The following is an 8684-nucleotide window of genomic DNA, read 5'->3' as shown; positions in this document are numbered from 1 at the left end:
TGGTAAATTAATGCTATAATTAAATCGATAAAGTGCTGTTAATTAGCTAAAGACTATTAGTTACAAAGATATATTAGTATTACGTGGACTGTGCAGAATATACGAACATTTAATATTAATGCTGTGCAAAAGTTGTTGAACATCGCTGATCTGATAATTTTTAAACAAACAGACGGTGAAATGTATCGTTATTTTTAAACTCAAGGTTACTATATGGATTTAAAATAGCCCTCGGATTTATATAGCAACGTTAAAAGGCAACGCGGTTCACGAGTGAAACAGTGTACATACACAACTTTTCTAAAATACGGGAATTGGTTGCGTGACGGTTGATCTTCGGCAACGGGGATGTTAGACAGAAGCGTATTGGTGGGGAAACGTCCGAGGGAGAGTGGGGGCGTGCGTTACGCAGGATTTAGGGTTCTACGTGGTGGTGAGGAGCCACGACAGCACGGTACTCGTACCGTGGTGGAGAAGCAGCCAACAGCAGCACCAGCATACACGGTTTTGCCGTTGCGGAGAAGCCTCGCTGCTCTCGGTCAGAGCAGTCTGCGGCGATCATCGGCCCTCACGGTGTTCCGTATGGCCATGCGTCGTTCCAACCTTCCCAGCACCACGCCAAAATTTCTCATCGACCCTGCGCGAAATTACACCGCCGGTAACGTGACCGAAGACACTTTGAGAGCCACGCTCATTGAACCACGTCGCCGAAACAACACCGGAGGACGAGATACCGCTTCCAGTGTTTCGATCGTTAATCGACAATCAGGAGATCTTTCTATCAGGAAGCTGATCGTATTTTACATACGCGAGAAGATAGGAAGAGACACAACTAACGTCGCGAACTCTACGTCGTTGCAGTTACTCGTTAATGCTTGCTCGAAGAAATTGTTCAACGGAACAAACATAACCTTACTTGGTAGTAACAGATTCCCGCGAAAGTGGCGTATAAAAAATAAACTTACCATCATTCCTGACTGGAGTACTGAGAATTCTTTTGGTAATATCGTCGTTTCATCCAGAAAGTGTAAGCGCAAATGCGACGACGTTGGTGAAATCAGGAGAAACTTGAAATTCTTGGCCGGTGTTGTTAAACGAACACGAAGTACTCTTAATCACGAGGTCGGTCACTTGGTTAAAAGGAAGGCTATAGATATCGTATTTGTCGAGAACACCGTTGACGCTCTCACCATTGTTTATCCTATCGATTTTATATCGAGCGGCGTACGCGTTGCAACTATCGCACACGCACCCCGAACTTGCTACGCTTCGCATGCGGGAGGACCAACTCGCACGTACGGTCCACCTATCGCTCCACAACTCGACGATCGAGTCAGTGTTACTCTTGATTTCCACGCGAGCGCCGGTCTCGCCTTACCGGGGACGATACCATCGCGCCACTTCATTCGTTTTCGACGATTCTCCGCGTTTCTGTCGTCTCGCGTTCGGATCAGTCAAACCATAGATCGAGAAATCGAACGAACCGAATTTTCTCGAAAATCGAATCGTGATCGATACAAGCTGCCCACTTTGCCGCCTTTTCTCCGAACGTGGGACGTTCGCGTCGTGTGAAAACATTGAGAAAATGTTCAGTGTCGCAAGTTTATGGAGTTTTTCTTTCGATAATCGTTTACATCGAAGAAACTTTCTGAGAAATTCGTAGAACGCGTATTGTAATTGTTCGAATTTAATCGGTAATTTCGTTGAAATTCGTAATCGTTAAATCGGATTACACGAAGGTGGACGATAAAAGTACAAACGTTACGCGAAATGTTGAGTTTGAAAGTGATCAAGTGAATCTTGTGACAGAGGTATTCGTCGAAGATAAACGATATTCGAAGATTTCCGATTGAAGAACTTTGACGTTGAACAAGGTTAAAGTGTTCGCTTCGAGTTAAATCACACGAATCGCCTAACGACATCACACGAGATAACCCGTTATCGAAGTATGTGTACCGCGATCTGTATCGATTCGATAAACGTAATTCCTCAGTTATTTTCATGCTTGATGAGAAATTGAATTATCCGCGAGTATTATATTTCTTCACGATTCTTTTCGTTATTGAGGACACGTGTCAGCTCGAATAATCTTATCCATGTTTGAATCAAAATTAATATTCGTTTCGTATGCATTTCGTGTTGATGTGATATATTTTGTCGCGAGAACCACGGAATGGAAAAAACTCTTGGAATGGTTACGTAGACAGGCAACGACTGCAATTATGCATTGAACGAGACTAGTGGTGATTTCTCGTAAAAGAAAGTTAAAAGATCTCCGCAAGTGGCGCCAGTATTAACTTCTTCCAATGCATGGTGCAGCGTCGATATCGAGATACATAATTATTTAGAGCCACTTTTGCAGGGAATCTATACCCGTTGCGTAACAGCGGAATTATCCTATCTCGCTACGAACGTGTGTGCGTGACGTCGTAACATCGAAATTGTCTAAATTTGTACACGCGATATATATAATATATACGTCGAAGAAAATTATGTGGAAGAACAGGAAATTCCAATTGGTAAATTCTGCAATTTATTAAAAGCCAGCAAGCACTTCATTAGAAGGATTAAAAAGAGCGTAACTGGTTTTGCAAGAAGATTCAGGGAACTTCTTAAGATGGATCAAAATATAAACTGAAAATTCGAATATCGATCGATGACAACGGCCGATCGATGACAAATATTCTACGCAATCTCATTGGAGCAATCTTCATCCCCTCGCACACCGTCCGAATGACTCGTCCAGTCGTCGCGTCGTCTTAGACATATAAAATAATCGTTATTATCAGCGACGCTCAACAGCGGCGAGATAACGCGGACAAGAAACCTACCGACCAGAGATCAGATTGCGATCGATCTCGAGAAAAGAAAATTACAAGAGATCCGAACACACCACCTTCTGCCGGTGAATTCTATTACCGCTGGGGGGCAGGTTTCGAGGAGCATAGGAAGGATCGGAAGGAAGTAACGTATAGTCTTCGTCGTTAGCATCTTGGAACGTCATATATCTTGGCAGTAATGCGCACAAATTATGCGTCTCGCGCCACCACGGAGCAACGGCCATTGAGAACCGAGCAACGGTTGCACGTTTACTCTTACGGATAATCCAACATCCATCAATTCCTTCGCCTTTCTTGCTTTCCATATTCTTTCTACGCCTTATTCCACCACGCGTTTCTCCTTCTTCTCTCTTCCATTCTTCCCACCGAGCCCTTTCTCTTCCCTTTTGACGTTAAAGAAACGATCGTCCCATCCATTTGTTCAGACATCGCTTTGGGCGTCGTTTATTCGTGAAATTCGTTCAGTCTGCTTCGACGCTAACGCCTCTGCGGGGCACGAGATGCATTCCTCATCTACGTGACGTGTTGTGTCTTTATGCCGCGTGAATCGTCCTGGCAGCCGAGCAAGGTGCACGCACGTGTGACCGGTGTTCCTAACAGTTTTCGTTGTTCGAGGAAGCCTGTTTCGTGATCGTTGTTATTTGGCAAGATCGCACGCCAAAGTGCCAACGAAATTTCCGATTTGGATTACTAATCTTTCTACATACGGATAACGATGTTTATATCGTGTAAAAACAATTGGTCAAATATTTATCGACGTTTCATAAGGTAATTACCATACGATGGTAGTTTCAAAAAGACAATAGAGATGCTGAAAGAAAGTGAAAACGCGCGATCGAATGTTTTCGAGACGAACAGAAGATCGTGAAGTTAGCGAGAACTTCAAACGTAGACTACAGCGACGCTCTGTCGGGGAACTTTGTATTTAAAATTGACATGGTGCAACGGAAACGTGTGTAGCGATGTTTATTCGGAATCGAGGAGATTGAAACGTTACGAACTGAAACATCTTTAAATATTGTAAGGTAATCTTTCTGCCGACTGTCTGGGGAACTTTTGTGACACTGTTGCACAGCTGTCAGTGAAGATAGGAAACATCGCGTACCGTTATATAGTATTCTACCGAGGCATCGTTCGTTTACCTAGATCTCGAAAGTGAACAGGCACGTGTCGAAAGTGCAATTGCTTCGCATTTCGAAGATTGTCAACGTCCTCGCCAATTGACCCTGAATATTTTTAAGCATTACGAAAGCGATTGTGTCCAAACATATCAGCACCAAAATGTTCAAGTGTCTAATTATTATATTATTTATACACTTCTCGATATTTTTTATGTTACGATAACAATTAAGTGAAGATAAAATGAAACATAAATAAATCGTGGAACGACAGTGAAATTGTTCAGTGAAGAATTCATAGAAGAAGAATAGAATTTCGACTTCCAAGATTTTCATCGAAAAAACATCATCGCGTCTGTGTTAAGGATAACATCAAGCTTGTAGTGACGACATTTGCCACGAATGGTATCTGCAGAATTTCATGCAGTATTCGGTTTGGTGAGTACATATCATTATTACGCTTTTCAAAATTGCAAAATATATTTAAGGCTTTCGATGCTATTTGACATTTAATGCTTTGAATTGAATTAGAAAAATAGGTTAAAATTTACATTTCAGTATGTAATTATATATATGTCTACACATAGTTAAAAGATGCTTTAGGTCTTTATTCCTATTAAGAAATGGCACGAAATATCTGAATACATAGAAAATTATATACGTATATATATATTCTATTTAGGAACATATTTATTAAAATTAACTATTAAATTATAATAATAGGAAGATTTTTATTTACTTATTATGTAGCATTAGATTAAACATACTACTTGTGAGATGCTTAATGGGATGTATATTATTTAATTATTTATATACAAATTTATTTCCTCGTTCGCTTATATTTTATACAGCCGAATTTCTCAAGAGATACATTTAAAAATTGTTTGCTTATCGAAGTATAAACAATCCAAGTTAACGAAGATAATATCAATCAAAGATAGTAGATCGTCAAAACAAACGATTCATTATTACCGAAGTCTCAATATCGAAATATTTCGTCCTATAACTCTGTTATTGTAAAGCAGCCATATTTCACGACTAATTGCAACTTGTGTCTTATAAAGTGTGGAAAACCCATTCGTTTGCATGCACAGACATATGAAATAAAAATTCCGAACACGACGAGAATGCATGGTAGATGTCCGTTCGTTGACTCTGCTCTTCAAGTTTCGGCGAATCTGTGTTCCGCGTTGTTTCATACTTTAATGCGTTCCGTAGCTCAAATCAAGTTTTAAGGGATGCGATTACATTGATAATAAACTATGGCATACCATAGTTAGAACATAATATTTTTAACCACTATTTTGTCGCGACTCCAATGACGTAGCATTTAGAGTCCCGGTTGATGCTAATGAAACATCCAAATATATAGTTCGATATCAATCGAAAGATTAAAATTTTTGCTATTAACACGTAGGTTCTGATAAGGTATGTTTAACAGTTAAATAGAAACAGAGACAACAATTTTATAGAAGAATCTGGCATATTTTTTATAAGTGGGACAAGTTTATTCATATATCTCTGAAATTTCGGAATTTTTCTATTTAGTTTTATTTTTTTAGCGTTGCTAATAGATCTTAATTTCGAAGTACTAGTTAAGGGATATTAGTATCCAATGATCTAGTTAAAAGAAAATGGTTTCTCATTTTCCCCTCAAATAAAATTTCCAACAAAATCTGACAAGATCAAGCAAGTGTTTTCTACGATTATTGAGTAAGATAAGTATCCTTTCGCGAAACACGAACATTCACGCGATGCTTTATTGATTAACCATTACTCCACTTACGATGCCGCCGCGCAGCGATATTACCATGAATTAACATATACGATAAGAATGACGTTAGCGTTCTGTAAGTACTTCAATCGTATCTAAAGCTATTCAATCGTTAGTATTGCGAAATTGTGGCGTACGCGTGTTACGCATAGGACACCTCGATACAGTTTGATTTAAGTATACGCGGGCAAGCTTAAAATTCCCCTGTCTGAATATATGGCAAAACCTTGTCTTCAATACGCTACAACAATTTGAAAATGATATTAGAATGCTATTACATTAGAATTCCAGAATTATTAGACTTCTATTACGTTGTACATTCCATCTTATTTATTCGTCACAATTAGAACCGTTCGCAATGTAACCCAACATTTACCAAGCGTATATCTACACACTTTATTAACTAACGTTAACCTAAATTCGATTTAGTAAAATCAGAAGTAATTCCTATATCAGCTTTCAAGTTGAACGTAACTTTTCACCGTTTAACGTCTTAATATACCGCTAAATTTTTCAATTTTTCGCATTCCAAGATACCATTATGAACTGAATCTGTTCTAAAATGGCTGAAAAGTGGCTCAAAACTATTCAATCTTTAAAACGCAGCCACGCGTTATGCAGTCACCCTAATACCATAAACATATTCGAACACGTACGATTGATATCGCCGATAATATTCATCCAGCCTGAATAAACACATCGAGCGAAGTTTAATACGACCACACAGAGGGAAACGAGCGATCGAAGGGAAGAAGCAGGGTTCAGTGCACGTGCGGGCACACCGCGTTCGCGCGCGTTTTCTGTGTAATGATGGTCCGTTAATATCGGTAGAAGAAACAATAAATTCACGTGCGTACCGAGGAAAGGTGCGCGGGTTTCGTAAATGGTAGATAGAAGGTGCGTGAAACGCGAGAGTGTAAATCGTAGTCTTACCGTTTCACCGAGGCACGCCCCGTTAACTCGTGGGTTAAACGTTAAACCCCGCCCATTTTTGGGGTGAGCAGCCAGATTTTGTTCTCCCTTTTACCAGACCGCCTTGTATCTTCCTTCTCTTCTTACGTCAAACACGGTTTTACACGAGCGAGAAGGAGAGGAACGTGGACGACCTCTCCACCGATTTTCTATCGGGTTAAGCAAACAGCGACTGGTTCTCACCTTTATCGTGATAATAGCTGTAATTTCGGCGGTCCTCGTCCTGGCGAGACGCGCACCACGTAAACCGCGTACGTGCAGGTCTTGAGATTGCAGACGCATCGTTGGTTGATTGCATGGCGCAGCTTCTTCGCGCGACCGCGATTTATTACGAGAACCTGTCCCACTCGTGCTGCTCCTCGATCGACACCGGCTGGTTCCCTTAACACATAACATAGGGTGTTCCGTGAATTTGTTTGCGATTGGAAGGAGCAGCTTCGCGATCGTGTACCTTTTTTTCACGGTGTTTATTTGTGTCGTTACTCGGTGCGGTATAGAGGGCGATGTGAAAAAAGAGTCGGGTAATTTAGGGGCGTGTAGTATTTGTTAAAGGAAGCAAAAAACATTCCATCAACGCAAATTAATCTTGGAAATTAATCTGGAAATTTGGGTATCTTTTTTTTGTTTGTTGCCACAGAAATTTAACTTGAAGTATATACTTATCTTCCGAAATATGTTTGTTTATCTATATCGATAGGAAATTGTTTGATTTAATACGTACTGTATTTATGCCTCTCGGTTATTCGATCATTTTTCTCACCATCCTATATTAATTTCTTGACGAGTTTTAATTATCTTTACGATTGTTTTATTAGTAATTTAAACTCGAAGAAGTATTTAGTATTTAAACGATACGGCATAGATTATTCATTTATCGTTAATTAGTTTCCTCGTTGTTATTCGTACATATAATATCTAACACTCTGAACAACTTGACTGTTGTCAGTTCGATACTTTACCGATAGATCGTCGAATAAATTTCGAAAGAACATTTTTCGTCTGTTTTGTTAATTAAGTTTCGATAGTGGTTCTTAATGAATTGCCAAATAAGTGTTCGTCTCGCCATGTTCTTTCCAAGATGTCTACTATTCCTTATCCATATCTTATCCAAGAAATTTCTAATCGTAGACACTGAATTTTTGTAAGACCTTTCAAAATACTGGTTTTCCATATGATCAACTTATTTATGCAATTTATTTAACTAGAGAAATCTTGAACTTTTCTTCGATATCCCAAGAATTTCTATTATCAATCGTACGATCTTGATAATTAATCGGTTATGTTCAAGGGAAACTAGTGTCATTTCTTATTAATTCACGAAGCTGTAATTTTATTAGAAATTTTCCACATAAAGGAAGCCTGAACGGGACTCATTGCACCCGACGCGAGCAAATCCACCTCGATCGACGTGTTTTAGTTGTTTTATTCGTTCGGTGTTTGCGCTACGCTGCTTACGAAAGACAAGCGTGTACGCGAGTGTACCCGGGGGTTCAATGAAGTGCACATCCGACAAGCGTGCGTCTAGACGTCGAGGTTCGGTGAGTAATGCTAATGTGGAATACATGATAATCGATGGGTTTGTACGGTAAAAAAAAGCGAACCTTTTTGACGGCCAGGTTATTTCAAGTGAGAAAACAGCTTGTCCCTGAAAATGGTGTATAGTACTTTCATACGGTATGCCTTTGACAATCTAGCTTCAAGAAGACATTTAATCCTAGAAGTGTAACTTTATTGCTTTTCTTCGATCGATCAGTGCCGATTAGACGATGAAATAAATTTTTCTATATAAATTAGTGAAGAAGTATGCGAGGAAAAGTTTGAAATTCATAAATACGAAGCTTCAGAGAAGTCGACACGTTTACATAAAATTTGCATCTTTTTATAAACATTACTTATCTCGTACATTAAGAAGATGTTGATAAAATTGTCTATAAACATCTATTGCAAATATTATACTTGCTCGTGGAAGATTCGAAAGAT

The 8684-nt window shown here is 39.4% G+C and overlaps 1 protein-coding gene across 2 annotated transcripts in view; it reads left to right on the top strand.

Annotated features, from left to right (window-relative positions):
• Positions 1-270: 270 nt before the first annotated feature.
• Positions 271-8684, top strand: part of LOC117213698 — a 113538-nt gene continuing 105124 nt past the window's right edge. The window contains exon 1 of one of the 2 annotated variants that reach the window (XR_004488704.1): positions 271-4396. The gene's annotated coding sequence lies outside the window, so the exon portion shown is untranslated. The remainder of the gene's footprint in view (positions 4397-8684) is intronic. The other variant, XM_033459252.1, reaches the window with a different exon arrangement.

Source organism: Bombus bifarius, unplaced genomic scaffold (genome assembly GCF_011952205.1).
Source record: "Bombus bifarius isolate JDL3187 unplaced genomic scaffold, Bbif_JDL3187 scf7180000009125, whole genome shotgun sequence".
NCBI classification, from domain to species: Eukaryota; Metazoa; Arthropoda; class Insecta; order Hymenoptera; family Apidae; genus Bombus; species Bombus bifarius.
Note: the sequence above shows the minus strand (reverse complement) of the source record. Positions and strands in the feature narration are given on the sequence as shown.